Source organism: Diceros bicornis, unplaced genomic scaffold, assembly GCF_020826845.1.
Source record: "Diceros bicornis minor isolate mBicDic1 unplaced genomic scaffold, mDicBic1.mat.cur scaffold_460_ctg1, whole genome shotgun sequence".
In the NCBI taxonomy this organism is placed as follows: domain Eukaryota; kingdom Metazoa; phylum Chordata; class Mammalia; order Perissodactyla; family Rhinocerotidae; genus Diceros; species Diceros bicornis.
The window spans coordinates 28,069-55,860 of NW_026691328.1; the positions used below are offsets into that span (position 1 = coordinate 28,069).

General features: G+C 49.7%; 1 pseudogene; it reads right to left on the reverse strand.

Moving 5' to 3' along the window:
• Positions 1 to 1,179: 1,179 nt before the first annotated feature.
• LOC131402994 (tubby-related protein 4-like) lies at positions 1,180 to 24,805 on the reverse strand (annotated as a pseudogene).
• Between the last annotated feature and the right edge of the window lie 2,987 nt (positions 24,806 to 27,792).

Consider the following 27,792-nt stretch of genomic DNA (forward strand, 5'->3'; position numbering starts at 1 on the left):
TTTTTTTGTTACATTTCTAATCTAGTGGAAACCATTTCTGGTCAATTGCATTTGAATGTAGCCAAGAAGAGGAAAGGAGGGCTTTCAATTGGTGTCGTCAGCCTTTTTAGAAAGGGTAGAACAGTGTCATCTCACGGGAGAGAAAATGTCCACTGCTGCATTTTCCAGATTAAACAATAAAAGGGGTGGGGGAATAAAGGCTGCTTCTCAGCTGGTGGGCATCCAGTGACTAGCCACCGCGGTAGCTGAGAAAATCACTACCCCACCGCACGCCGGGATCTCTCCACTTCTGTCTCCTACCTTCTCCCGAAGTCAATCATACTGAGTCACTGAGCCTACGGAATTGTGACATATTATAAAACTAGTGGAGTCTTCAATGTAAACATCCTCCGAAGAGGAGCATAGCCCTTGTACGATTTCAAGTCACGCTGCGTGAACCGCCCGTGCGTACATGTGCAGGAGTTCCCTCCTCACCTGCCGTCCCTTCCCCTACATCCTCATGAGCGACGCCTATTTATACCGGGTAATCACACCCCCATACAAAGCCTACTTTTATTAGTCAAACACAGTGCATTTGCCAAAACACCCTTCATTAATCAAGTCACCTCTGGGGGAGTAACAGAATATGTGTGAACTAAATGTTGTTCCCCCAAGAGAACCTGTACCTTCAGGATTTTTGGTTGTATCTTTTAAAAAAGTTTTTTGTTTTTACACTAGTGGTGATGTTGGAGGAGTAATAAAAGCTAGACATTGTGGAGAATGAAAAGCACGCATACTCCTTAGTCTAAAAGAATAGCAGGCCAGAAGGCAGTCCATGTTTCTGCTGAAGGGCCCCTCGTCCCGCAGCTCACACAGGCACACCAGGAGGACATTCCCACAGCAACCACGTTTCCTGAAAGAACACCAGGTGCCTCGCACCCTTTGCTTCCAAATACCACTCTCCTGTGTTTTGTTTTTGTTTAAAAAGAAAGAAGAAAGAAAGACAATAAAGGAGAATAAAAGCCCAAACAAACGACAGCAACTGAAGGTCAGCGCCTGCCCCGGGCCCAACAGACGTTTCCAGTTCTGCTCCTGTCTTCTGGTCCCCAGCCCCTGGGGCCCGGGCGGGCTCCTCGAGCATCTCCATCAGGCCCCTCTGGAAAGGCTCCTCTCCCTCTCCTCCTCCGCACAGCAGTCGCTTCATTTCAGGCGCTGAGTCACGGTGGCCAGGGCGCCGGCGAAGGCCTGCACAGCGGAGAAGGGGTACTGGAAGTCCAGGATGTACGCATTGCCGTCGATCCTTCCAAACTGCATCACCTGGGGGGCGAGGGAGGGAAGCAAAGACATTAAAGCACAAACAAGGCGAGACACAGGGCAGCCGGGTCGGGGCAGAACCTGCTGGAAGCAGATAGCACGGCCTGCGAGATGCCAACAAATGTGACTCTGATCAAGCTTCTCGATCTAACTACGAGTTTGGTGGAAATAAAGGAGCGGAGGAACATGTTAAACAACGCAGTGGGGAGACAATGAGCAGACCTCAGGGCATGGAAAGCTCCACACGTCAAATGAAGGGGCTTCCTCATCCAGGAAACAGAAAAAGGAAGAACAAGTAGGAAGAAGAATCTACAGGCTAAAAGGGGCTGACGAGAAATATCAACTGCAACTGTCCATGTCACTACTCAGAGAGGGACAGAACGCCACCGCCTCTTTCCCGAGCCTGCTTGCCCTTGTCATTTCAGTACTCATGGGGACCACGTGACACTGTATTATTATACAACATGTTATGTACACTTATTTATTGTCTTTCTTCCATTTTTGTAAACTCCATCAGGATAGGGATTTTCTGTTTTCCTCATCGATCTAATTTCAGCACTGAGAGTAAGGGCTGGCAAACTCTCTGTAAAGGGCCAATAATATTTTAGCCTTTGTAGGTCATACGGTCTTTGTCACAACTGCTTAACTCTGCTGCTGTAGGGCGAAAGCAGCCGTAAACTATACTTAAGTGGACGGGCGTGGCTGTGTCCCAATAAAACTTTATTTATAAAAAGCAGCAGCAGACGGACTGGCCCGTGGGCCATACTCCTGGCTCAGAGGATTGCCAGGCACACAGCAGGTGCTCAATCAACATTTGTTAAGTGAATTAATGAAAATGAGATTTAAATAGGAGAAGTGAAGGGAATTCCAGGATGGTGGAGGAGGGTAGTTCCAGAACAGTAGCTACACAGCAGGGCTGGGGCAACCGTTCCAGGTTGGAGCAGGAAGAACCGACAAATTACCCAATGTGTTTGCACCAAGAGGGGATTTGCATTCTGCCAGGGAATCAGCGAATGACTTAATAATAAATACACAGAGAAATTAGCAAATAAGCAAGCAAACAAAAACTGGGTAATTATTATGTCTGGGGGACAAAAACCACTATCCAATAAAAAAAGAAATGTGATTAAACCATATCACATGGCTCAGCTCTGAACGGTACTTACTGGCATAAGGAGGTGACCAGTGACTACTGATTCAACTGGGAAGGGGGCAGGGAAAGTTCACGTGTGTGTAGTCAGAGAGTGGGGGTGAAGAAAACAAACCCTCACGTTCCTCAGGAAGAAGTCAATACACGATGCTGAAAACTGAAAAATCACCAAATAGTAGACACCCTGCTCTTTACAAATATGGTGGCAAATACCAGAAAAAAGCCAACAGAGGTGGAAGCACGCCCTCTGGGGGAGGCTGAGGTTTGGGAGCGCGCAGGGGCCTGTTAGGGGTCCTCTCGGGTCTTGTAGAAGCATTTGACTTTAAAAAATCAGTGCATGTGTTACTCTGATGAGAAATAAAGACAAGACAGCAAGGGGTACACTGAAAATCACAACTCCACTTGGCCCCGAGAGACACCAGCTGTTTTCCACATTTCCCCTGCGGCCTTTTGAGAAACGCCCCCCCAAGGACAAGGCACTGATATCCTGCCCCCCCCCCCCTTTAAAGGCCCCCAGAGGCCCATCAGGATGAGACAGCCACGCCGTGGCCCCGGGCCAGGCTCTCACCTGCCGCCCCTCCAGCTCCATCTGGAAGTTCTTGGCCGACTCCTGGGTCACCCGCCCCCCGAATTCCAGCTGGTGCCCCTGCGTGGCCTCGTCCACAGCGGCAGCGGCTGCTTGTTGGCCGTGACGTGCACGAAGCCCTGGCTGCGCGGCCGGCCGTCCTCCCGCTCGCTGGCCCTGCGGCCCTTGGCCTCCTCCGGCTCGCCGGCCGCGCGCAGGCTGCGCTTGCCCTTCCAGCCCGTCTGGCCGCCCTGGCTCCGGGTCACCAGCTCGTCCCCGCTGACGCACAGCCCGGGCTCGCTCTCCCAGCTGTCCTGGAACCCGTTCCTCTTGTTCAACTTCTTCCACTTCAGCTGGTCTTTCTGACTCTTCTCTTTCTTCTTCTCCCTCCCCAGGCGGGGGCTGGAGATCAGGGAATTCAAGTCGCTCCGAGTCCGAGCCTCCTTCTTCATCTCGCCCTCTGTGATGGCCTGAACGTTTCCCTCCTCGGCTCGGCTGTCCAGGCGCTTCCGGCTCTTCTTCCCAAATGTCTCCGGCCGCTGGGGGACCGGACTTTCCGTCAGGGAGAGGACTTCCTGGAAGTTGTCAGCGGTCTCTACCATCACCTCTGTGCCCAGGTGGCTCTGGAAGTCGGCGGGCGGTGGGGACACGAGGGGCTTCTCCACCACCAAGTGTGCCTTGGGGGGAGCATGCCCTGGGGGTTCTGCACGGGCGGGCACGCGCTGTAGGAACTCCAGGGGTGGAAGGCGACAGGTGGCGGCTGTAAACTCGAGCACGTGCTGCTTCCTGGATACATGGGGGGCAGGGGGCAGTAGGGGGGGGCGGGTAGGCGGGCTGCAGGATCAGGGCGGGCTCCTGTTGCGCAAACTGTGTCTGGGACAGGGTGTCTTTCGGGGAGCAGGGAGCCTGCACTCCCGGCAAAGGGGGGGTGTTATAGCTTCCTGGGTAGGGCACTCCCATCCCATAGCCTGTCTGGAAAGTGGCAGTCGGGCTGGCGGGCGACTTGGGGGAGACGAAGGGCACTCGGGACACGTCCAGGTGCTGGCTCTGACCTGCCATCAGAGGGGACAGTTTCAGGGGGTTGGGCACTGCAGTCTGTGCTGTCCTGTCCTGGGGAACCCAGATGTCCTCCCCCAGCACGGGGTCCCACTGGTAAGGGGGCGGCCGCTTCCCGGCCACCGCAGCCTCGGGCAGCGCGGGGTGCCGCAGGGGCTTCTCGACCGGACAGTGCTGGCCCAGCGCCTCGTCCTCGGGGAAGGCCGAGTTGACCTAGTGGGCGCGCTCGCGGGCGCCGTCGGGCGGGCTCAGGAGGCTGTAGGAGGACTGCGGGGACAGCGGGGACGTGCCGGCCGCATGCGCCCCCGCCCCCGCCCCCGCGCCCGGCCGCGCCCCCGCTGCACTGGCTGCAGGTGTAGAGGGCGGGCGGCGGCCGCGCGGGGAAAGGCGCTGCGCCCTTGGGCTTGGCCGGCGGCTGCGGCGGGGCGCGCGGGGGCTCGGCCGGCTGCGCCGCCCGCAGCGCCGCCTCGCGGTTGTTCCTGCGCAGCGCGGCGTGGATGAGGCTGCTGTCCGGCCTCTGCGCCGCGGCCGGGCCGGGCCCAGCGTCCCGGCGAGGGCGGGATGCGGGGGCGGGTCCCCCGGTGGAATGGAGTAGCGCGGCACCGTCAGGCGGTGCAGGGTCGCGCTGGTGCAGGGCTGGGGGGCCTTCTTCTCGGTGGCGTGAGCCTCAGGGTGGCCGAGCTGCCTGGGCCGGGGAGGGTGTAGGCGTTCCGGGCGCAGAGCATCCGCGTCCGGGCCGGCACACCTCCTCCACGCTGCCGCTGCTGTCGAAGGTGGTGATCCTCTCGTAGCCCAGGGGCGGCTGATGGTGCGCCGCCGTGGGGTACAGCGAGAAGTCGCCCTTCTTCAAGCACACGTCCACCGGGGGCTGTGGGGGCGGCAGCGGGGGGTGGCGGCGCTGCCGTGGTGGGGGCGGCGGGGATGGTTCCTGGGTAGGGCGGTGGGGGGCTCATCTTCACCACCTGGACCTCCTGGAGGGCACTGAACACCAAGGCATCCCCCTCGGCGGCCAGCTGCGGCACCGGCCGCAGGGCCTTGGCTGGCTTCTGCAGGTGCTCGGGGTCTTGGTCTCCGTGGTCCACCACCGACAGCTGGATGGCCCCCTGTGCTGGCGGCGGCAGGGACAGCTGAGGGGGCTTCGGAATGATGCGGCGCATCTCCACGCCTCCGAAGATCACCTGTCCGGGGTTGGAGTAGCGGTTGGAGATTGCGTATGGGTTGGCACTGTCACTTGCGTGCTCAGCTGCCCCCACGGTCGTGGTCTGATTGGTCAGGACGTCCAGCTGCAGGTTCTGATTGGCCAGCAGGGACTGCACCAGTCCTATGCTCTGCGTGGGGGCCGTAGCTTGAGCTGAGCTGTGCATGGGCGCGATGGGGATGTTCACGGTACACGGTGGGTTGTTCTCAGGCACGCCAGATGCTCCCGTCACTGGAAGATTAGAAAAACCAACTGCTTACAAAACAGTGCCATGAAACTGGGTCAGAATAAGCAACTCATCTAGGCCTTTTACGTATAAACTGTAATTCCTACAGACAGATGCCTTTGCGTGGGGAAAGCTGGACCCTTCCTTCAAGTTACACAAAGCTTTTCTGATGTTTCTGGAAGGACACTGGCAATCGGTGGGCTCTGGAGCTAAGGGCATTGTCAGAGCATTTCAATGAATACTTCTGAACCTTCTGAGTGTGGTGCCACGTGTCTGAATGGTACCATGGCAAATAAATGTTTAAGGACACTTTTTACTCATGATGGTCATAAAACGGCCCATTCTTATGCGAGAGGAGGGCAGTGGTACAGTATGAAACTCCACTGAGGACTCAATGCCTAGGCTTCTGAGTAGGCTTATCCAGGGTTTTGGATTGGTTAGTGTGGGAAGTGTCGTGGGGCAGATGTGTATCTGAAATTTGTACGTAAATTAATTTTCTGTAAATAGAACCATGTCAAATGCAGTAGAGAAACCAATGATAAGAATCCTTTGGCAGATCTGCATGTGAGGGGAAGGATCATTTCCTAACTTAACTGCTTTTTAGCATTTCAAACAGTATATAAGTTAGAGCCACACTGATTAAAACCCTGTAAATCCACCCTATTTGCACACAGGAGGAGTTTAATGGAGTGTGCGTTTGAGCAATCATCTGCAGACCACACGCAGGGGCTCAGCGCCACTGTTCAGTACTGCCCTTTCTAAAGAGCCCACAGAGCACTGGAGGCCTGCTCATCTGGGCCTAAGTGCCACGTGACTATGAGCACGTGCGCAGGAAACAGGCATTAACAGGAAATTGCACAGGCTGGCTGACCTTTCACCAGAACTACAGAGGGAAGCCAGTAGTCCATCAAAAGCTAAGCCCACCCTTCGTGCCTGTGACAGACTCATCCTCCTTCCCTGGGGTCCTCCACTGAGATGTGACTGTCCCCTGGCTGCAAGAATCTAGGTCCTGTCTCAAGTTTTCTATGATTCCTGTTCAGATCCCTCTTCCAGATGCTCTCTCCTCTGTATGGAGTACTGAGGGCAGGCGTCTTCCCCGCCGAAGGAGAGTCTCTCTGTTGCGTCACCAGCAGTATGTGTAAGCCCTGAGACAAATCATTCCTCCTTTCTCTGGGAAGCACAGACAGTGACGACAACAGCAGCAACAGCTGAGCACGAGAGAGCTAGATTAGCCACATTCCGGGAGAACGGAGGGCGCTAAGGGGAAAGTGTGAAAGCCACTTCTAAATCCAAGGTTCTGAAATAGCAGGAGAGCTGCTATAAAGCTCATGTGTGAGGTTTCACCAAACTGCAGGTTTATGGGGTTGCAAAACCTCGCCCATTAGTCCAGAACATCTGCTCCACCCATGAGGAGAAAGTATACCTATCAGAGAACCAAAGACGGCTACTGTCAGAAAGTACAGTAGAATAATTTTACACGCAGAAATCTGGCTGAAGGAAGGTCAACAACGCCCCCAAGTTCAGAGCCCGAGTTGGGACGCGTGTCCCTCCCCATCCCACGGTGAGGTCCAGAGCCCCTCGTTTGAGAATGACAAGATACAGGAGGAGTCAGTGGCCGTGTACGGTTCCTCTGGCTCAGAAGCCAGAGGCTTTCAGAACCTTGCTTGGTTCTAAGTAGAGGAGCCTCTATATTTATAAAATTGCAGGTGGACTTTTTTGAGAATAGTTACATATAAATAATTGGTGGACTACTTAGAAATCATTCTAATAATCAAAATAGGATCCCCCTGGTAGAAAAGACTTAAATTAAGATGCTATGGATCTGAACGTTTGTAAGTTGAGATTTTAAAAACTTATACCAGCTTTGACCTTGAACTCAGACCTGGCCTCTATGCACTGAGACACGCTCTGCACATTAGCAGAGAGACGTTCCGCCCCGGAGGTGGGGCAGGTTTGAGAAACTGGGCTCTGTGGCACCACAGGGAGATGCCATTCTCTGAGCAGGGATTGAAAGGATGAGGGCTAGCCTGGGGTCAGTGAGACTGGGTTTCAGTCCTGACTTGACTGAGTCCTGATGAGTCCTGTTAACTTCCCTATCTGGGCATATGACTAAGAGGACTACCGAGAGGATAAAGTGAGATGGTAGAAGTGCTCTATGACCATGAGCCATCACGGCCACCTCATCGTCCTTGCTCTGGTAGCTCCCCTCCTCCCCAAACCAGTGACAGTAGGTGACCTTTCTCCAGTGACACGCCACCACACCCACCAACCTTACTGAGGAAGTTGTACCTTTTCCAAACCGAGGCAGCAGGCACGGACTGACATGTTGGCATTCTTGACTACTTACCACTCTGTCCCCGTCGCGACCCACTAACAGAGGGCTCGTGACAAACCAGTTGATGTGTGAACACACCTGGTAAATCATCCTCATCTTCACTGACAACATTCGGGTTGAAGACAGGTAAATTAACATACTCCATGGAAATCTTCCGGACCTCTGGGAGATAGATGGTCATCTGCCACGGCTGGAGATGCAGGAGGCTGGTTTTATAGATTACTGGTGGGAGGAGGAAAGCACGGTTAATAGAGACAAGCCAGAGGAGAGCCAAGGCATCAACAGTCACGGGAAGAGACGTGGGGTGACCTGCGTGGGCAAGGCCGGAGACTCTGAGAGCAGCTCTCCACCTCCCCTGGCGCACAACTGGCCACCCCGGCCACGGACTGGATTCGGGAACAACAAATTCTCAGTCTAGCCCAGACTATCTTAGTCTGGCTATCTTAGACAAATTCTTTTTTAGAATGAGCTGGGTTATGACAAATGTATTTTTTAAAAATCCCATTTGCAATCACAAGGCTAACTTGGTGGAAACAGTTGTGATAACCAGAGAGCCAAGCTCAGGGGGCAGTCAAGCAGCTACTGGAGGGCAGCTATGCGGGGAGCAGCAATGACACTCGGGCTGTATTCAGGACTGGATTCTGGGCTTCCTGACTTCCAGTTTCATGCTCAGGATAGAGAATCACGGAGAACTTCCACACAGTTTCTTTAAATGCTAAGATTTAATTTCATTAACAGGGACATTTAAGAGAAGGCCTAGACTGCAACTAAAATATTTAGAGAAGACAAAACAAGTTAAAAAATAATGAATCTGAATTTAAGTTTCACAATAGGTTAAAATCAGGATGAAACTGTCCCGTCAACTTTCTCTTATGTTTAATACTCTTTGCTGTGAGATATGTAGAGGTTCTTTAATTATTCCTATTCTTATTTTTTATTAAGATGAGCCAAGTTCTACCTGCGAGGCTGTCACCTCACAGCCTGGTGGCTGACTGGCCAGCACTCCCACAGCTCCAGGCCTTCTGCTCTGAAGCACCATCGTAAGGCTGCTCCTTGGGCTTGAGTGGGCTGAGACGCCTTTTCCACGCCAGGGGTCGTTACAGGTCTTATTCATGTTTTCCTCTCTCTTGCCCACAAAAGAGAGTTTGAATTTTGTCTCAAACATTCTGGATGGTTCCATATAGCTTAAGAATTAATGCATTAAAGTGCTATTCTTTGTCGTTCAGATTGACAAAAGGATGTAAAATTAAAAATCTCAGGAGGGATTTAAAAAATAATATCAGTTGCCTCCAGGGAAAAAAACTAGGTGGTTGGGGGTGAGGATAAGAAAGATTTTTACTGTATATTCTTTTAAATCTTTTGAATTTTGAATTTATTCCACATTTTTAAAATTAAGAAATGCAAAAAATTAAAAACACAAAAATTTCATGAGCCCGATCATTCTAATTGAAGGAAACAAATTATTCAATGTAATTATCCAATTATTCAATATAAAATATCCAACAGCACTCACTTTTTGAATCTAACAGAGTGTCAAAGATTATTTAATAGGGCGCCATATGTAACAAACCCTCTAGAATCCAAGAGTTAATTTCTTCTCTCTAGTAGAATCACGTGGAAAATTCTTTTAGCTTGACAAATGAAAACGCTCTTTTTAAAAAGGTCAACGATTAGGACAATGATTTCACCGCAGTCACACACCAAGCTTTTGTCTTGGGCACTGAGATTCCTAATACAGGCCCTCCCATCTTAAGGTCCTCCTTGACTTCTTTATGGATCTACTCAACATCCAAGAACTAAGGGCAGAATGAGAAGACCCATTGAGCAAATGCGCACGTCCATTCCTTTTTTCAACATTTGCTGTAGGCAGATGGCTAAATTCTCAGATTACAGGTGTGGGGTAACCATGCCTCTCACACAGTGGTTATTAGAATCACCATACATATCATGAGGGTGCTGCTGAATTACTGAAGGGCAGGCTTTTGTGGTCATGAGAGGGTTTCCCGGCTGTTGAAAACATAAGAGATTTCTTTCCATTACGTGAATGGATTGTCTATTGTTATTTCCTAAGTCAGTTTTATGTTTTACTTTTATTCTTTTTTTCCTTTGAGCTGAGAAACCTCAAAATGAAAAATCCAAATGCAGCACCATTTAATGTCTCTGAAGATGCATACACAGCAACAGGTCTTTTTAACATCTGCTTTGCAAGAATTATTTGTTTTAAAGGATCTAACTGTGTCTGAAACAACTCTAATGGGCAGATCCAGAATTTTTCAAAAACTATTTTTAGTAGGTTACATAGACCACATTCAAGATGGGGCCACCAGCCATCGGTGAACCCCACTGGCTAAGCTGGCCTTCTAGAGAGACGTGTACGTGTTAGATGATCAGGCAACGTAGCAAGGTGGGGGACAACACAGGCCCTTAGCCCACACAGGGATGTGGCCATTAGGATGAAGCTGCTTTGAAAAGGACCTTCTGTCATTTCACTCCTTCACGGTCCCCTAGTAAATATGACACGTCAGTCATTCAAGCAGATACAGAAGAGAAGGCAAATTCTGGGTTCTGCCCAGCCTGGTTCTCCCTAGGTTCCATTTTCCTCGATGTCTCAAACTTCTCATGGAGAGGATATTTATCTGGTACTTAGAAATGAAATCCAAAAAGATTTACCACTAAGAACTGTACTAACAGTCAGCCAACTTCTTCTTAAGGTCTTGAACCCTTTCTTCTTGACTTTCTTCACGAGTTTCTTCTGACTCAAGAACCTAAAGACACTGGTACCAAAATCTGCCCACAGTAAAAGGCCAGAAATCAAAGTAACCAGAAGCCTATAAGAGCTTTGATAGAGATTTCGGCTATTTTGTCATTTTTGTAAGTCAGGGCTTGTATAAAAAAACGAAAACACCACTGGCAAAAAAACAATTTGAGTGATAATTCTAATTTTTGTGAAATCAGAGTGGCTAGAGTCAAACTTTGGAGGTAAAATACATGCTCATCTTTTGGTGTCATAAGAGCTCATTTTCTACATTAGGCCACCAAAGGTTGAAATTGCTTATTCAGCCTGAGTTCCAACCGGGACAGTGGGCAGAGAACAGGACGCAGTTTTTACCTGCACCGAGGTTGGTTGGCAGGAAAGCAGCCAAGCCCACAATCTTAAATTTGGTTCCCCAGATATTAGACGTGACCTGAGCAAGATAGTTGTGCTGTGAGAAAAAAAAGGAAAAAATCACAATCTATTTCCATATTTTCTATTGATCACTCAAGAAGTAAGGACGTTAACACTTTTTGCTTAAAAAGCCACACGTGGGCACTGCCAGAAATATTCGCTCTCTGCCATTCCACTGTTTTTAAGACCAGAAGCTGCCTACAGCATGTCAGGCGCCCATTTGCAAGTGGTGGCTCAGCGAGCTGTCATTCTCAGGTTGGGAGTGGGGGCGGGTGTGTCCCGGTGTGTCCACATGTGTGTAGGTTAAAAAGGCACAAAAGTGATTTGGGCACTTTTTTCTTTACCTCTCCTTCCTCCCAGTCACTGAACCAGAGAGAGCACCTGGCTCTGAACCCATTTTCTTTTTTTTTTAAAGATTTTATTTATTTATTTTTTCCCCCCAAAGCCCCAGTAGATAGTTGTGTGTCATAGCTGCACATCCCTCTAGTTGCTGTATGTGGGATGCGGCCTCAGCATGGCCAGAGAAGCAGCACGTCGGTGCGAGCCCGGGATCCGAACCCGGGTCGCCAGCAGTGGAGCACACTCACTTAACCACTAAGCCACGGGGCCGGCCCCTGAACCCATTTTCATCCTTGATATTTCTCCTGGAAACATCAGCTGCACTGATCCCAGTATATCCCAAAACTACCCAATTATCTGTTTCTTATTCAATCAAATTTTTAAAAATTTAAGAAGTTATCACTATGCCCAAATCATGCATGAGTGTGTGTGTGTGTGTGTGTGTGTGTGTGTGGAAGGGCAATAATAAAGATGAATAAAATACAGCTCCTCAAAGAGCTTAGAACCTAATGGAGGAGAGAAGGTCTGTAATTATTTATATACAAGGAAGTGACTGAGAAATGTCCTGAGGGAGTTACAAACAAGATGCTCTGGGATTACTGTGGCTGAGCCAGGGGAGGAAGCCTTCACGACAGAGGGGAAGTTCTATCTGGAAGCACGTGCGCAGAAAGGAGGGTGAGGAGATGGAGCGGGTTACCCAGGCAGGGCAAAGGCACAAAGGCGGGAAGAGGTGAGTCAACAGTGTGGCTCTGGCACCTGGAGAGGAGGGGTCGTCGAGGAGGACAGGAGGGAAAGACAGGCCAGGCCAGGCAACTGTGACCAGGGATTGGCTCCTGCCGACACTGGAGTCACTGAAGGGTCAGAAGCGGCTTGAGGGAGCAGAGGTGAGAAGTGTGGCTGTGTCTCAACCAGAGCTACCTGTGAGGAGATTCCTGTGGCAACAGGGGGATGCCCGAGGTGGGAAGGAGGTCCCTCGGGATGTGGAGGTGACGGGGCATGGAGGAGGGCAGACAGGCTCTGGTTCTCTACGCCCGTGTCTGCAACTGCAGTGACAGGCACGGAGAGGGGGGGACCGAGGGTTCAGCGGCCATCAGGCACACACTGAGGAGGGGAGCGGAGCGTTGGATTGGGGGACCACCCGAAAGCCGACACTACCTGAGTGATGTCTTCAAAGGGAAACTCTCTTCGCGTCAGGCTGGGCGAGCCAATGGAGGGCTTGCGCATCGGCAACCGTGGAGACCTGGAGATCTCCTGTGCCTCCCGGGACAGCTTGGGGGACTTCCGAGCCTCAATGTTAATCCTGCGGAGGCAAGGCCCCGAGGGTCAGGCGCCCCGGTGGGGACGGCGCCTGCACTCCTGGCACTCCCTTCACTGTCCACCAGTCACCGTGGATGTGCCACTCCCAGGGGCCAGGTCCCTTAATTTACCCAGGCCCCGCCCGCCTGCTTCTGCCTTATGAACACGAGGAGAGAAGGACAGAACTGCATATCGAATAATATATATTCAACAATATAGTGAGGTTCAATCGAGCGATTCATTTGTAAAGAACCTCAGAGAATTAACTTTCTACTGAAAACTTTCTACTGACTAATAGTAAGTTTGGAATCGTCCACATGTCTTCTGTCAGGGGTCGCAAAATTCGTCCTGAGGAAAGTGGCGGGTGGAAGAGGCGTTTCTCACCTAAGTCCACAATGGCTTTATAGTTCCTAACACAGTGCTGGGATTTCAAGAGACTTACCTAGCATCTCCCCCCTGCAATATTGACATCAAATCAGTGGATTTAAGTTTTTCTGTTGCCTTTTGATCCTTTGTTATATGTCTGGCCCTCAGTTCCTTTGTTTATAACATGGGGACACATGTGTTTAACTGCAGTCTACCCCAAAGAGAGTGTTATAAAAGTGAATATGGTAAGGTTGATGACATTCCCTAAAGAAAAGCATTAAGCCTCACAGATACTGCTTGAGAGCTTGATAAGACACCTAGGGCTCCCAAAGTGTGGGAGGACAGGGGGACCGAGCTGGTTAAAGCTCTGAGCGAGGACAACTGGCCTGGCTGCTGCGTAGGGGCACTCAACACTGAGAAAGACAGAAGGAAAGAGGACCAGCTCCAGAGACCGCAACATCCGGGAGCTTTCCAGGGACATTTACAGGTGAAAGATTTGGTTGTTTATGTATTAAATGTCCTCTTCTCCTTAAGCAATGGGAAAAGCCAAAACACTGTAGAAGTGTAGAAAAGTTCATAATTTTATTTGCAATTTTAACAAGCCTAGAATAAAGATGAAAAAAATAAATCGAACAGATTGCTGGATATCTGGATATCTATATGGGAAAAAAATGAACGTTTACCCCTAACTCAGACTATACACAAAAATTAATCTGAGGTGTAAAATTAATCCGAGATTTAAGTGTGAAGGCTAAAACTATAAAGCTTGTAGAAGAGAACAGAAGAATGTCTCATGATCTTAGGGTAGACAAAACAGGACAAAAGCATTTCCTAAACAGCACACGAAAAGTGCTAATCATAAAAGAAGAAATTCACGTTAGACTATACAGCAATCCATATATCTGCTAAAGGACTCATATCCAGAATACATGAAAACTCCTACAACTCTAAATAAGAGAAAAACAACTCAATAAAAAATGGGCAAGGGGCTGGCCCAGTGGTGTAGTGGTTAAGTTCACGTGCTCCGCTTTGGTGGCCCGGGGTTCAAAGGTTTGGATCCCAGGTGTGGACCGACGCATTGCTTATCAAGCCATGCTGTGACGGTGTCCCATATGAAGTAGAGGAAGATGGGCATGGATGTTAGCCCAGGGCCAATCTTCCTCAGCAAAAAGAGGAGGATTGGCATCGGATGTTAGCTCAGGGCTGGTCTTCCTCACAAAAAAAAAAGGAGCAAAAGACTTGAACAGACACTTCACAAAAAAAGATATCCAAATGGCCAATAAACATAAAAAGCTGCTTAGCATCATCAATCATTGAAGATATTAGGATTAAACTACCATGAGATACCACTATACACCTACCAGAATGGATAAAATTATTTTCAAAAAATGACAATACTCTGTAGATGAGGATGGAAGCAGCTAGAACTCTCATATACTGCTGGTGGGAATTTAAAATGGTACAACAGGCACCTTGGAATACTGTTTGGCAGTTTCCAATAAAGTTGAACATACGTCTACCCCGTGGCCCTACAACGCACTCCTAAGCATATACCTGAGATAAACGAGTGCATACGTCCATAGAAAGTCTTGTAGAAGAATGTCTACAATGGTTTTATTCATGATAGCCCCAAACTGGAAACTACCAAACATTCAATTGGTAAACGGAATAAACAAATTGTAGTATATTCATTACAATGGAATTCCACAGAGCAAAAAAGAAAAACTGTTGATACACGCAACAACATGAATGAGTCTCACAATCATTATGTTGATTAAAAAAAGCCAAATAAGAAAATAGGACATGTGGTTTGACACCATTTATATGAAGCTCAAGAGGAAGCAAAACTCATCTATGCTGACAGAAGTTAGAGCAGTGGTTACTCTAGGGAGTGGGTATCGAATGGGAAAAAGAACAAGGGAACTTTCCGGGATGATGGAAATATTCTTTATCTTCAACTGGGTGGTGAATACACTGGTTTACCAACTGCACGATGCATTATGTGTTTACAATCTGGGCAGGTACGTATCTGCACGTACATTAGACCTTCATTTCACACAGCATCGAGAATTTTAGAGCTAGAAGGATCTTAGTGAAGATCTGCTCCACCCTTTAACTTCATAGACAAGGAAACTGGTCTCCAGGTCATGGATCAACGTTACATTCTGAGGTTACAGAGCCCTCGGTGGCAGGGTCAGGACCAGCAAGGCAGGGTTTTTTATCTATGACACTGCAGGCCTTTCCATCTGCTTTTAGCTTTTTGCCACTCTTTAGGACAAACCCTTAGGATAGAAATTTTTTTTGTGTGTGAAGAAGATCAGCCCTGAGCTAACATCTGATGCCAATCCTCTTCTTTATTTTTTTGCTGAGGAAGATACCCTGGGCTAACATCTGTGCCCATCTTCCTCTACTTTATATGGGACGCCACCACAGCATGGCTTGACAAGCGGCACATTGGTCTGCGCCCGGGATCCGAACCTGTGTACCCCAGGCTGCCAAAGCAGAGCACATGAACTTAACCGCTATGCCACTGGGCCGGCCCCCCAAACATTTTTTTTAGAATACTATTTTTTCCAATTACAGCATCAAAGGCATTTAATTCGGCATTCCTTTCAACACATTACATACACTGTAAAACCTCTGTCTTACTGTTCTCAGACCGGAAATAAAAACAAGTAAGCCAGAAAGCTATGGCCGCCCCTGCCACCCACCACCAGTGCTGACCCCTAGAAGTTCTGAGGGTTCAGCAAACTTCTTCCTGGGGATCTTTTGCTGTCCTGAAGGGAAGAGTAAAGGAAAGCTATAATTATCACAGGCAGATCTTCCAGACGACAGACTTGGATTGCCTCTTGCTATGCTCCTCTGGTGTGGGTTAATGGGATCCTGCTGCAGACACAACACAGACACACCTCCAGAGGCTCAAAAAGGGAGCACGCCCCTACAGACCAAGATTACCTTGGGAGTTTGGGTGATTTGCTAGCTCGGGAGATTTTGGGAGATTTCTTGGCAGCCCAGTCATCACTCAGTTCGATGTCACTGGAGTCTGAGCAGTTGCAGCTGTCGATCATGGTAGAAATCAAGCTGTTTCCATAGATTTCATCGGGTAAGATACCAAGCAGTAGATTTTAGGGAAGTGACATCAGTTAGACCCTCACAACGATCATTACTAGGAACTAAGTACAGCCTGACCCTATAGGCCACCGTTTGAAGTCTAAAGGTTGAAACAGAAAGGAGCAGAGCATTGTCTTCCTTTTACATTTTTATGCCATTATATTGTCTAAGCAAAAGTAGTCCATTACTTCTACGGTTAGCAAATGGGGGTGGAATTTTAATGCCTCTGGAATGTACAACAGTCTGGCACTGTTTACTGTGCCAAACCTGGCAACAAAACGGCCGCGCTATTGTGCCTCACCACACACCAGGCTCCATCTGGGTTCACACGGGCAGCCTGGGAACCCAGGCCGGGCAAGGGGCTTGCTGACTCACTGACTCCCCCAGAACCTGCTTCTGCCCTGGGACCGGGGAAGGCCCTTGTTGGTTCTGGGCCTGCTCTAGACTCAAGACCTGGCAGAGTCGGGTCCATTTCAGGGACTCCGAGAAGTTTATGTCTGGCATGTCAGAACCGTCTCCTGGAACCACCAGAAGGATGCTTGTAGGGGGGGAGGGGGTGGCTATCCCACCTGCTAGAGGTGTCTGCCTGCTTCGAGCAACTGCTGGAAGAAGACCTGTGTGGCAGGACTTTCAGTGGGAGCTTTGGGTTCTCCTGAGGGTGCCTGCGTGGAAGCCACTCAAAACAACCTTGTCAATTGGCCATTAGGTAGAAGATTAGAGGCCCCAAGGCAGAAGACGACAGATGCAGCAACGGGGCCATCACAAAACTGCAGAGTAGATGAAGTCCATGTTTAACATCCTCCTCAAAACCCCTTCTCCTTTGCTGCCTTCCTCACACGGCCTCACATCCCCTCACATCCCTCCACCACCCAAACCCTGCTCTGCCCCACCCCAGGTCTGCCCTCACTGGAAGTACCTCATTCTTCAAAATCACTTTGTTTTGCTGACAAAAGCCTCATTCCCTCAAGGCTCCAAGAGCCTTGCCAGGCAATAAAAAAGCTGCATCATTCAATCACAATGAAATAATTTATAGACTGTGAGCGATTTTACCATTCAAAAGGGCTGTTTACATCTGAAAGAATGAGTTTGTAATCCAAACTAATCTCTGTTTCTGAACACGTGGAGGTGACATCTGTGTGGAGGTGACATCTGTGAACAGGGCCTCTCTGAGGGCCCTGGAGGCAGAACAGAACAACTTGGCGTGCTACTTGGAAGGAGACTAGCTGACGCCCGATCGGTGTTACTACATCAGCCTCTTCGTCAACTACTTCCTGAATCAGAAGGCACGACTCGTGAATCCAGCAAGCTGGAGTGGTGTGCATCTGAGTTCCAGCAAATAAAAAGGCTTAATTCACACGCCCCAAGCAGTGCTTTACATTATTTAACTTAGGAGCCCTAGATCAAAGGAAGCTTGGCCACGATTCCAAAATGCATGTAAGCCCACAGAACGCTTCCCCTGTGTTCACGAGCACAGAGCCAGTTCACCGACCTGAGGAAATTCAGTAATGTATTGTCCACTCAACTCCTGATCGACTTGCTGATGCCGGGGTTTTGTAATTGCTGGATGTCACACCCTTTGCTTTTTTCCTTTACTCACGTCTTAGTCTGTGTGGGCTGCTATACCAAAATACCACAGACTGGATGGCTTATAAACAATAGAAATTTACGTCTCACAGTGGGGAGGCTGGAATTCCGGGATCAGGGTGCCCGCATGGTGGGGTTCTGGTCACGGCCCTCTTTGGGGTTGCAGACGGCTGACTTCTTGCTGTGTCCTCACATGGCAGAAGGGGCTACTTTTTGGAGCCACTTTTATAAGGCAATAATCTCATGATTATAAAGGCTCCGTCCTCATAACCTAATCACCTCCAAAGGCCCCACCTCCTAATTCCATCACACTGGGCATCAGGATTACAACATACGAATTTAGGGGGGCATAAGCATTCATAACCACTTTTATTCTATTGTCTGTCTCCCCAACTAGTGGAAGGAGAGTTGCCTGTCTCGCCTCCTGCTGTAACTCTAGAGACCAGAACAACGCAGAGACATGATAAATACTTCCTGAAAGAAAAACGAGGTCTCTCCCTGCCGCCTGGCTGCACCCCAGACTAACTGCAGCAGGATCCTGGGGGTGGACGCGGGCACTGTCGATTTTTAAGGCTCCCCGGTGATTCCCCTGAGCAGCCAGGGCTGAGAACCACTTGCCCAGGAGCAGAAGGACTTCCCCATAGAACGGACTTAAGGGGGGCGGCGTGAGAAGAAGGGAGTTGCTTTCTGAGACAAGCCCCAAGTCCTGCTTGTTCAGTGTTACAGTTACACACTTGGAGGCTCATCACTCTGCTCCCTGTCGTCAACAACTAGAAATTCAGTGCAGCACATCAGAGTAAGACCCAGGGAGCCTGGGGGTGATGGACATCTGTACCTCTTATTTCTAGAGATTCTGTGTCATTAATTTATCATGAAAATTCTGGAAGAAACATACAAGTTGTAGAAAAACGTAAGTTGGGATTCCTCTTTGAGAACTGAAGGCTGAACTGTACTGTTTGGGGCTTCACATCCCAGTTTTGTCAGTTTGCAAGAATATGCTTATTTCATCTGGGTTGAGGCCTTTTCAAAACACACAACCCAAATCAGGTATCTTTTTAGAATTTTAAAAAAATCTTTAAGCACAATTTCAAAGCTTTTAAATAAAAGTTCTGTCTTAGTCTGCTTGGGCTACCATAACCAAATACCACAGACCAGGTGGCTTAAACAAGAGAAATTTATTTCTCACAGTTTGGGAGGCTGGAAGTTCGAGATCAGGGTGCCAGCATGCCAGATTCTGGTGAGGGCTGTCCTCCTGGCCTGCAGACGGCCACCCTCTCACTGTGTCCTCACGTGGGCTTTCCTCAGCGTGTGTGTGTGTGTGTGTGTGCAGAGAGATCTCTCTTCCTCTTCTTACAAAGCCACCAATCCTACTAGATTAGGATCCCACCCTTACAGCTTCATTTAACCATAATCACCCCCTAAAAGCCCTGTCTCCAAATACAGTCACATGAGGGTTAGAGCTTCACCATATGAACTTGTGGGGTGGACACAATTCAGTCCATACATTCCGCCCCTGGTTGCCCCCTCATTCATATCCTTCTCCCACGCAAAATACATTCATTCCATCCCAACACTCCCAAAAGTCTTAACTCACTCCAGCATTAACGCTCATGTCTAAAATCCAGAGTCTCATCTAAATATCACCTCAATCAGAAATGGGTAAGAGCCGAGATACGACTGACACTGAGGCAAAACTCCCTTCCAGCCATGAACCTGTGAAACCAGACAAGTTACGTGCTTTCAAAACACACAAGACGGCGGCGGGCCAGGCACAGGGTGACATTCTCATCCCAAAGGGAGACACAGGAGAGAAGGAAGGGCCCCAGGCAAGTCCAAAGCCTAGTAAGGCGAATTTCTAGACCTTAAGGCTTGAGAATAACCCTCTTTGGTTCAATACTCTGCCCTCCAGGCCCACTGGGGTGGCAGTGTCACCCCACAGCTCGAGGTGACGGTCCCCACGGCTCTGTGGGGCTGGGATCTTGTCCTCAAGGCTCCGAGTGGAGGCTGTCTGGCCTGCTAAAATTGAGGCAGTGGCCCTGATGACCTTTGAATCGCCTTTGGGGTCATTTTTCCCTCTTGAAGTATAGTGCATGTTCCTAGCCGACCAGCTCCATCATCCCGTCCTGTCAAATCCAGGAAGTCAACAGCCTTCCTTCGTCTTGGCCAGTATGGACAGGCTGAGAACTTTCCAAATCTCCAAGTTCTGGTTCCTTTTTGCTTAACAATTCCTTCTTCAGTCTGTCTCTCTCCTCTCTCATTTTACTATAAGCAGTTAGGAGGAACCAAGCCAATCCTCCAAAACTACTTAGAAATCTCTCAAATATCCAATTTCATTTGCTTGCAAGTTTTATCTTCCACAAAACACTAGAACACAGTTCAGCCAAGTTCTGTGCCACTTTACAACAAGGATCGCCTTCCTCCAGTTTCCAATAACATGTTCCTCATTTCTGTCTGATACCTCACCAGACATGGCCCTAATATCCATATTTCTAACGTGTACCTCAAAACCCTTCCAGCCTCGACCCATGACCCAGTTCCAAAGCTGCTTCCACATTATAGGTATTTGTTACAGCAGTTCCCCACTTCTTAGTACTAAAATCTGTGTTAGTCAGGGTTCTCCAGAGAAACAGAACCAATAGGAGGCAAATACATATACACACACATACAGAAAAAGAGAAAGAGATCATAAGGAGTTGGCTCACGCGATAATAGAGGCTGACAGGCCCCAAGGTCAGAGTGCCAGCCTGGCTGGGGTCTCGGCTTGTGGATGCACACCTTGCTGTGTGCTCACGTGGCCTTTCCTCAGTGTATGCGTGCGTGTCAAGAGAGAGCTCTCCCTCTTGCTTTTCTTATAAGGCCATCAATCCTATCCAACTGAGACCCCACCTTCCTTAAAAGCTCTATCTCCAAATACAGTCACATTGCGGATTGGCGTTTTAACATGTGAATTTTGGGGGGGACACAATTCAGTCCATAGCAAGCTCTGACTAAAGATTTCCTTTGGAAAATTTGTGAACTTTTGTTAAAAAAAAATTATTGGGATTCATGCTATCTATTATACAAACACACACTGGTAATTCTGAGAAACACATTTGTTAAGTTACTTGGGGGACATTTACAACAGGGGATCAAAAACTTCAGAGCATAGCAATCCCCTGGAGCCCCCACTAAGTTGCAGATTTCTAGGCCTCGCCCCCAACATGCTGAACCAATCTAAGGGGCAGGCCTAGGAACCTGGATTCAAGTAAGTCTCCCAGGCGATCTGCGGGAAGGTGGCCCGTGGACCACATCTGAGAAACGACGACATGGAGGACTGAGAGAGTTCATCAGCTTCTCACAATGAGCAAGTCCTGGCTTCTCAAAGTCAGGAACCCTCTCCTCTCTGAACCAGGTTACGTCTACCACTCGGTTGGAAATTAGTCATGTTCTGCCTTGTGACACATTGTCTATTTTCATCTCGAGGTATTTAAATCTTGACTTTTTTATTGAACTTTTCAAGTGTTAAGTTGTCTTTCACCCAAAAGGGATCATGAACTCCCTGAAAGCAGAGATGCCCCAGCACTGCTTCACAACCACCTCGAGGAGACTCGAGGACCATGCACAAGGCAGGCACTCAATACGTCCCGCCTATCTGCTTTGCTTTACAACCTTTTCGTTATAAAAACACAACACCTCCTTCCCCACAGGCCTGTTAGCAACCGGGCCAGCCTGTGTTGGGAGGAGCTGACAAATGTGACCACTACGGAGAAGCAGGCTGGGACGCTCAGGTCAGGTCCACGCAAGCAAGGTCTTAGGAGGCTGCAGCCTTGTCCCTACAGCACAGCCCCCGCTGCTTCTGTCCTGTTCTTCAGTGGGAAATTGACGCACAGGAGCGGGGGAACAGAAGCAAGCTCTTCACATAACTTCCCGTCAACACGGAATCCGAGCATAGGTTTTATAAAACTGCATACACGGGAGGAACCTTAGAGACAACGACCCCGCTGAGAACCGGCGATGCACCCTCAGGTTCAGGACCTTTCCCAAGTCCCCCCATCAGTCATCTCTAACCGCCATGGCTCCTGTCTTCTCTCTTCCCCTGAAACTGCAACTTCCTTCTAAGTTCACGTGCACTGCTCTCTGGCTTCTCTCACTTTGCCTTCCTTCCTTCTGAATCTTCCCTCTCCCTCCTTTCCACCTGCCTCCCTACCAGCCTCCAATTCTTCTCGCTTTCCCTGCTCTTGGTCCCAGGTCATCACATGACTCAAAAGACGAAATAACTGACTAATATCCAATTTTTAAAGTATAGTTTCACTGCTTTCAATTTTACGCGGTAACACTGACAGCAGAATGTTGCTACAGATGCGGAGCATTCCAATAAAGAAAAGCAGACAGCAAGTGGATCGACTGTAAAATACTGAGGTGGGCAAGTGAGGCCAAGGTTGAAAAAGCCCATTGCACGTGACACTCGGCTAACTGGTGATGCTGCACGGCGCAGCGGCTTCAGGGACAGAATGGGGGCAGAGGCCAGTCTAACGGGCGGGAGAGGGAACAGGAGATGGGAAGTGGAGAGAACAAGTATGAACTAATGAAAGCAAATCTAATTCAACCCACGTTGTCCCACGGTCAGGCGCTTGCCAGGCACTGGGGGTACAAAGATGACTCAGTTCCCTCCCTCCGGGCCCTCAGGATTCAGGGACTGTGTGCCCCGAGGGATACCAGCAGCTCAACTGACTGACGGGCGATGGGCACAGAGGGGACAGCTGCTCGCTCTGCTCTAGGTGACGGGCAAGATTTCACAGGGAGGCGGGGGAACGTTTGAGCCGGCAGGTACTGCTGACAGAGGCCACAGGCCTCGACTGTGACTACAAACAAAAAGAGCAAAGTCCCTTCCCTGGAGGCTCACACTCTAGGGTCCCAGAGAGAGGTGCGCAGTGAGCCCCCTGAATACGGCAACGGAGTCATGAAGATTGGTATAGGAGAGTCTTTAGAAGGAGGGAGTGACTGTCATGCGAAATCTTTACGGACCAGCAAGAAAGTCTCCTTGGTCATCAGCTAAAAAGCAGCTAAGGGTGGCTTAGCGAGCGCAGAAGCAGGATCCCCGCAGGAGGCTGAGGAGCAGGCTGAAGGTCTGAAGCGTTTAATCCTGTCACTCGCTCTGGGGGGCAGCGACGGCACCTCACTACTGTTTTGACGGTCTCAACAGCACATTCAGGCCCTCAGTGGATACCTGACAAATAACTGAAAGAGGAGGCTGCCATTCCCAAAAGGCCCGCGCCAGCCTCCCCTTGATGACAGCCGATGTCTCCTCCCCCCACAGCCCCAGCCACACGGAGCCTCAGGAGCGCTCTTAAAAACCCGTCCACTTAGGGAATCGGTAACTTCAGTAGGATTTTGGAAGCGGGGTAGCTTCAGGGATGTTCCACGCTAGCCAAACGTTCACAGATAGGCGTTACCTGTGCGTGGGCAGTCGGGAATACCAGTCCGCACCCCCCGAGAGGGGTCCGCAGTGCCTGGCGAGGCGCCCCCCTGCGTTGCTGTCTGAGCGCGGGTCCGTGATGACGAGCTCCGGCGCAGCTGGCTGACGCGCCGCCCCTCGAGGACGCGCACGAGCCCGCCCGGGTGCTCCAGGCAGAGCGTGTGGCACGGGCCGCCCACCTCCGGGCCGCGCTCTGTGCGCTTCACGGTGCGGCGCAGACGCTCGTTGCCGGCCGAGGGGCAGCTGACAAAGTCGCGCGTGTTGTCGGGGTCCGGAATCGGGGGCTGGAGGCAGGACGTGGAGAGAAAAGAGCGTGCACATCACTGATTACCCTGGCGGAGCACTGGCTGGCGGCTCGGGGAGGGTTAACTGTGCGGTGCGGGACAATGACTCCCAACTCTGGGCGCACGTCACAACCTCCTGGCAGCTTTCAGAGACCTCAGCCCGGATCCCACCACAGACGATGGAACTGGAATCTTGTGGGGGTGAGCCTGGGCACGTGTATGTTCTAAAAACTCCCCAGGCGATTTTAACGAGCAGCCAGGGTCCAGAATCACTGGTGTGGAACCAAGAGTGTAAAGCAACTTGAAGAAAATATCACAACAGATTCTAAAACTCGGATGTTTTAGGAAAAAATTAACCAAGAAGTCAATCTGATACTTAGAAGCAGAGACAGAAAACAAAAAAGAGAACACAGGAAGCAACCTACGTGCGGAGGGCCAGAGGGAACGGGGAACCCACACTGGAACAGCCACAGGCAGGTCCAGTCCACATACCACCATAGCGACAGACCAGTTCTCAAGCTCCAGTCAGCATAGAGGACGCTGACAGCGAGGGCTGGGTGAGGGCCGCCCCTCCGCACAGTGATGAGGAGAGCAGGCCCCAGGATTGACAGGGTCCCATCCTGACCGTTCCCCTAACGAGCCACAGAGCAAGTCCCTCACTTCTAAGAACGCGTTTCCTGCTTTCTCAAGAGGGGATAACGGCAGCATCTGCCAGGGAGTCAGGACTGAACAAGGCAGACTGATCATCAGGACGACAACGGCAGCCACGCTCGGGATACTGCCTCTGCCATGAGAAAGCTAATGCCTATCACACAAGGTGACTCTCTTGTGGACACTAAGGGTGATGCTAGGGACAGACTGCGCGCGTGGGAGACCGAGGTGGGACTTTGCGGAGCCGCACACCTTCATCTTGCAGAGGAGCAGACGTGACTTCTGTGCTCCTGCTCTGGGACTCTCGCCTGTGTTCCTTGTCTCGGCCCTCCTCTTGGCGAGCCTTCGGGAACAGGCAGCCAGCACGAGTGAGGAAGGAGGAGAAGGTGAGTGGAAGGGCTTCACCTTGATGGTGGGGATGAAGGCAGTGGGGAGGTGGGAGCAGAGGCGGGGGGGCGGGGTCAGCTTGCTGACGTCCTTGTCCTCTCGCAGGGCGCTGGCAATGGCCTGCTGGCACAGCAGCTGCAGGCCGGACACGCGGTGCTCCACACGGACCACGTACAGGGCTGGTCCTGATGCCATCAGCAGCCACGAGTCCCGGTGTCCCCAGCAGATGGAGATGATGGGGCGCTGCCAAGAAGTGAAGGGAGACTACGCTTAAGCTGTTGCTCTTGTAAGCAAAGATCATGCACGCTTGTGTCAAGCCAATTCAAGTGACCTGATAGTTCATGAGGATATTGGTTTTAAAAAGCACAAGAGAGGATGTTAAATACCATATTACAAAAATTCAGTATTTCCATTGAAAAGCAGTTAGATCCCCAGGCCACAGCACAAAGCACTGGAAAAGTTTTACAAAGTTCTTTTACACGTATTATCTCATTTAATTTGGTGCCATAAAACCTAACTTAGCTCTTATGACGTTTCTCCCAGGAGATGCAATCAGCCTGGGGGACTGTACCGCATATTCCTTACTGAAGCTCTGCTATCTGGAACCCCAAGTAACTGGTGGTAGGTATTCCCATGGCTTGGGGAGGTGGGGAGGAGGCAGACCAGACGGCTCTTCCCTTTTGTCCCGACAGGGAGCATTTTAGAGTCAAACCATCACTGGATTTGGGGTCATGAGCTATGTGACCTGGGAACTATGATGTAACCCTTGGAAGTCTCCTACTTTCTCATGAGCAAAATGGGAGCTGTGAGGACTAAAGGAGATGAAAGACGTCAAGTGCTCTGGGACCTATCACCAGTTATAACCCATAGATATTAAGTCACTGTTATTCTCAGCCATCCTCGAGCTGATGGGGCAGAAAGAAAGTAGAAAGCTATCTGGAAAGGGGAGAGAGGGGAACACAGCCCCTGTGGCAGCTGCTCGAGGGGTCTGTGGCCATCATTTGCTTTGAAAAGGCAGGCTGAAATCCAAATGTGCAAGTTAGAAACTAGTTGTACTGAAAAAAATCCAAAGCTTTAGGGGTGCCATCTATGTAAGATGAGCCAAGGAAGAAAGAGGGAGGTGGAGGGAGTGATGGAGAAGCAGCGAGGGAATTTCTTCACTCCGATCTGGACAGATGGAGTTCTAATTTAATGAGGTCTTGAGGGGTTTCAATGATCAGAAGTGGGGCTATCAGATCTTTTATATGAATGACAGATAGGAACAGAGTTTTCCCAACACTTTAGTGACAAACATTAAGATAAAAGGAACACATGAAGACGCTTGCTTAAAATTGCCTCCAGGGTCGGCTAATCCTGGTTTGAACTTCAAAACACAATGCGGGGCTGAAGATAATTCATCTTCCATTTCCATCACAGTGAGGCCAGGCAGTCACAGCCTGGTGGACGAGGACCACGGAGCCTAGAACTCAAGTCTGGGGGCTTCCGGCGTACTTCCAAGATGGGCCTCCTTCTAAGAGGATCCCACGCGGAGGGTGGACCCCAGAGAGACGCCTGTTAATTTAGAGCAAGGCAGAATCTCTGCTGAAGACAGGGCAGACAGCACATTAAAAATACACACCAAATGTATTTGGTATCATCAACCCCCTTACGTGCAGGTTAGGACTAAAGTTCTATTCCTACCAAAGTCATGCTTAATCTTAAAGATACACGCCACCCGCCACCCCTGAGCCTCCTAAGATAATATGTACAACTTAGAGCTCAAGTCATGAAGGACAGTTTTCACTTAGCACAATCGGACTGGTTGGAACTGGCTGCAGAAATCTCAGACACTGCTTTCTCCCAATTTCCCATTACTTTTGAGCCCATTTATCTGACATGCCAAGGGTTATGATGTACGAATCACATATATATATATTTTTATCCTCCTGTGTCCTCCCTCCTTCTGGTTCTGTTTTTCATAGTAACTATCTCTATGTAACAGTTGATTACAATTTTGGGGAGGATCTTACATACTTATCATAATGACAGTTTTATATATCTCTTACGTCTTTGTACAAAAGAACTTAAACCACTTAGAGTTTCAAACTGGATAAAAATCCTCTCTGTTACATTTACATGTACAATCACTAAGCATCATAACAAAAATAACAATTATGTCTTAAAAACTTACCTACGTTCCAATAGCACATTGAGTTATCTTGATAAGCACATATACTATCTCATTTAATCTTAACTCTACCACGTAGGCATCACTATTCCTATTTAACATATGAGGAAACTGAGCTAAGAGAAGCTAAGTAACTTGGTTACAGCCAATAAACAGGAGAGCTGCAATTCTCACCCGTTTCCCTCTCAACCCCACAGCTTATGCTCATCTTACTACAAGGTGCCACCACTCTTTTTTTTTTTTTTTTTTGTGAGGGCGATCAGCCCTGAGCTAACATCCATGCTAATCCTCCTCTTTTTGCTGAGGAAGACCCGCTCTGAGCTAACATCTATTGCCAATCCTCCTCCTTTTTGTTTTCTTCCCCAAAGCCCCAGTAGATACTTGTATGTCATAGTTGCACAGCCTTCTAGTTGCTGTATGTGGGACGCGGCCTCAGCATGGCCGGAGAAGCAGTGAGTTGGTGCGCGCCTGGATCCGAACCCCGGGCCGCCAGTAGCGGAGCGCGCGCACTTAACCGCTAAGCCACGGGGGCCGGCCCAGTGCCGCCTCTCTTAAGTGTCAGTATAGCGATACAACCACCTGAGAACGCGTAATGGCCCACTACCAAACTTAACTATCTGCCCATCACAGATAATAACGAGCCCAAATTCTCCCCTCTGGTCTCCTCTTAGTTCATTTGCTCAAGGCCATTTTACCCAGAAACAAACCGAACCACATGTCTGTAGAAGAGACACACAGACAAGAGGAGAAACAAGCCGCATAAACAGCCAGCCAAGGGACAAGGACCGGAATGATTCCTCACGGCAGAAAAGGATCCAGAGGTCACGTGGGCCCACAAGCAGGGATAAAGTAGCCAAGGAGTCCTGGTAGAGGAGCACGAAGCAGCAGTGGGACAGCCTGTCTCCCAGGTGAGGAAGGGCCGTGCTACTTCATGCTGGGCCTTGCATCAACGAGAAAACACAACTGCTTGTTGTGTTTGTACTTGTGATGCAGACAGACCCTAATGAAGTAAATTGTTTACTGATTTTGTTTTTATTGTTTTTGTGTCAATAGATTGTCCGAGGATTAAAAAGTAAGCAGCATTGTTTGTTGGAGAGCCCTACAGGAAGTGGGAAAAGCTTAGTCTTACTTTGTGCTGCTTTAGCGTGGCGACAGTCTCTTCT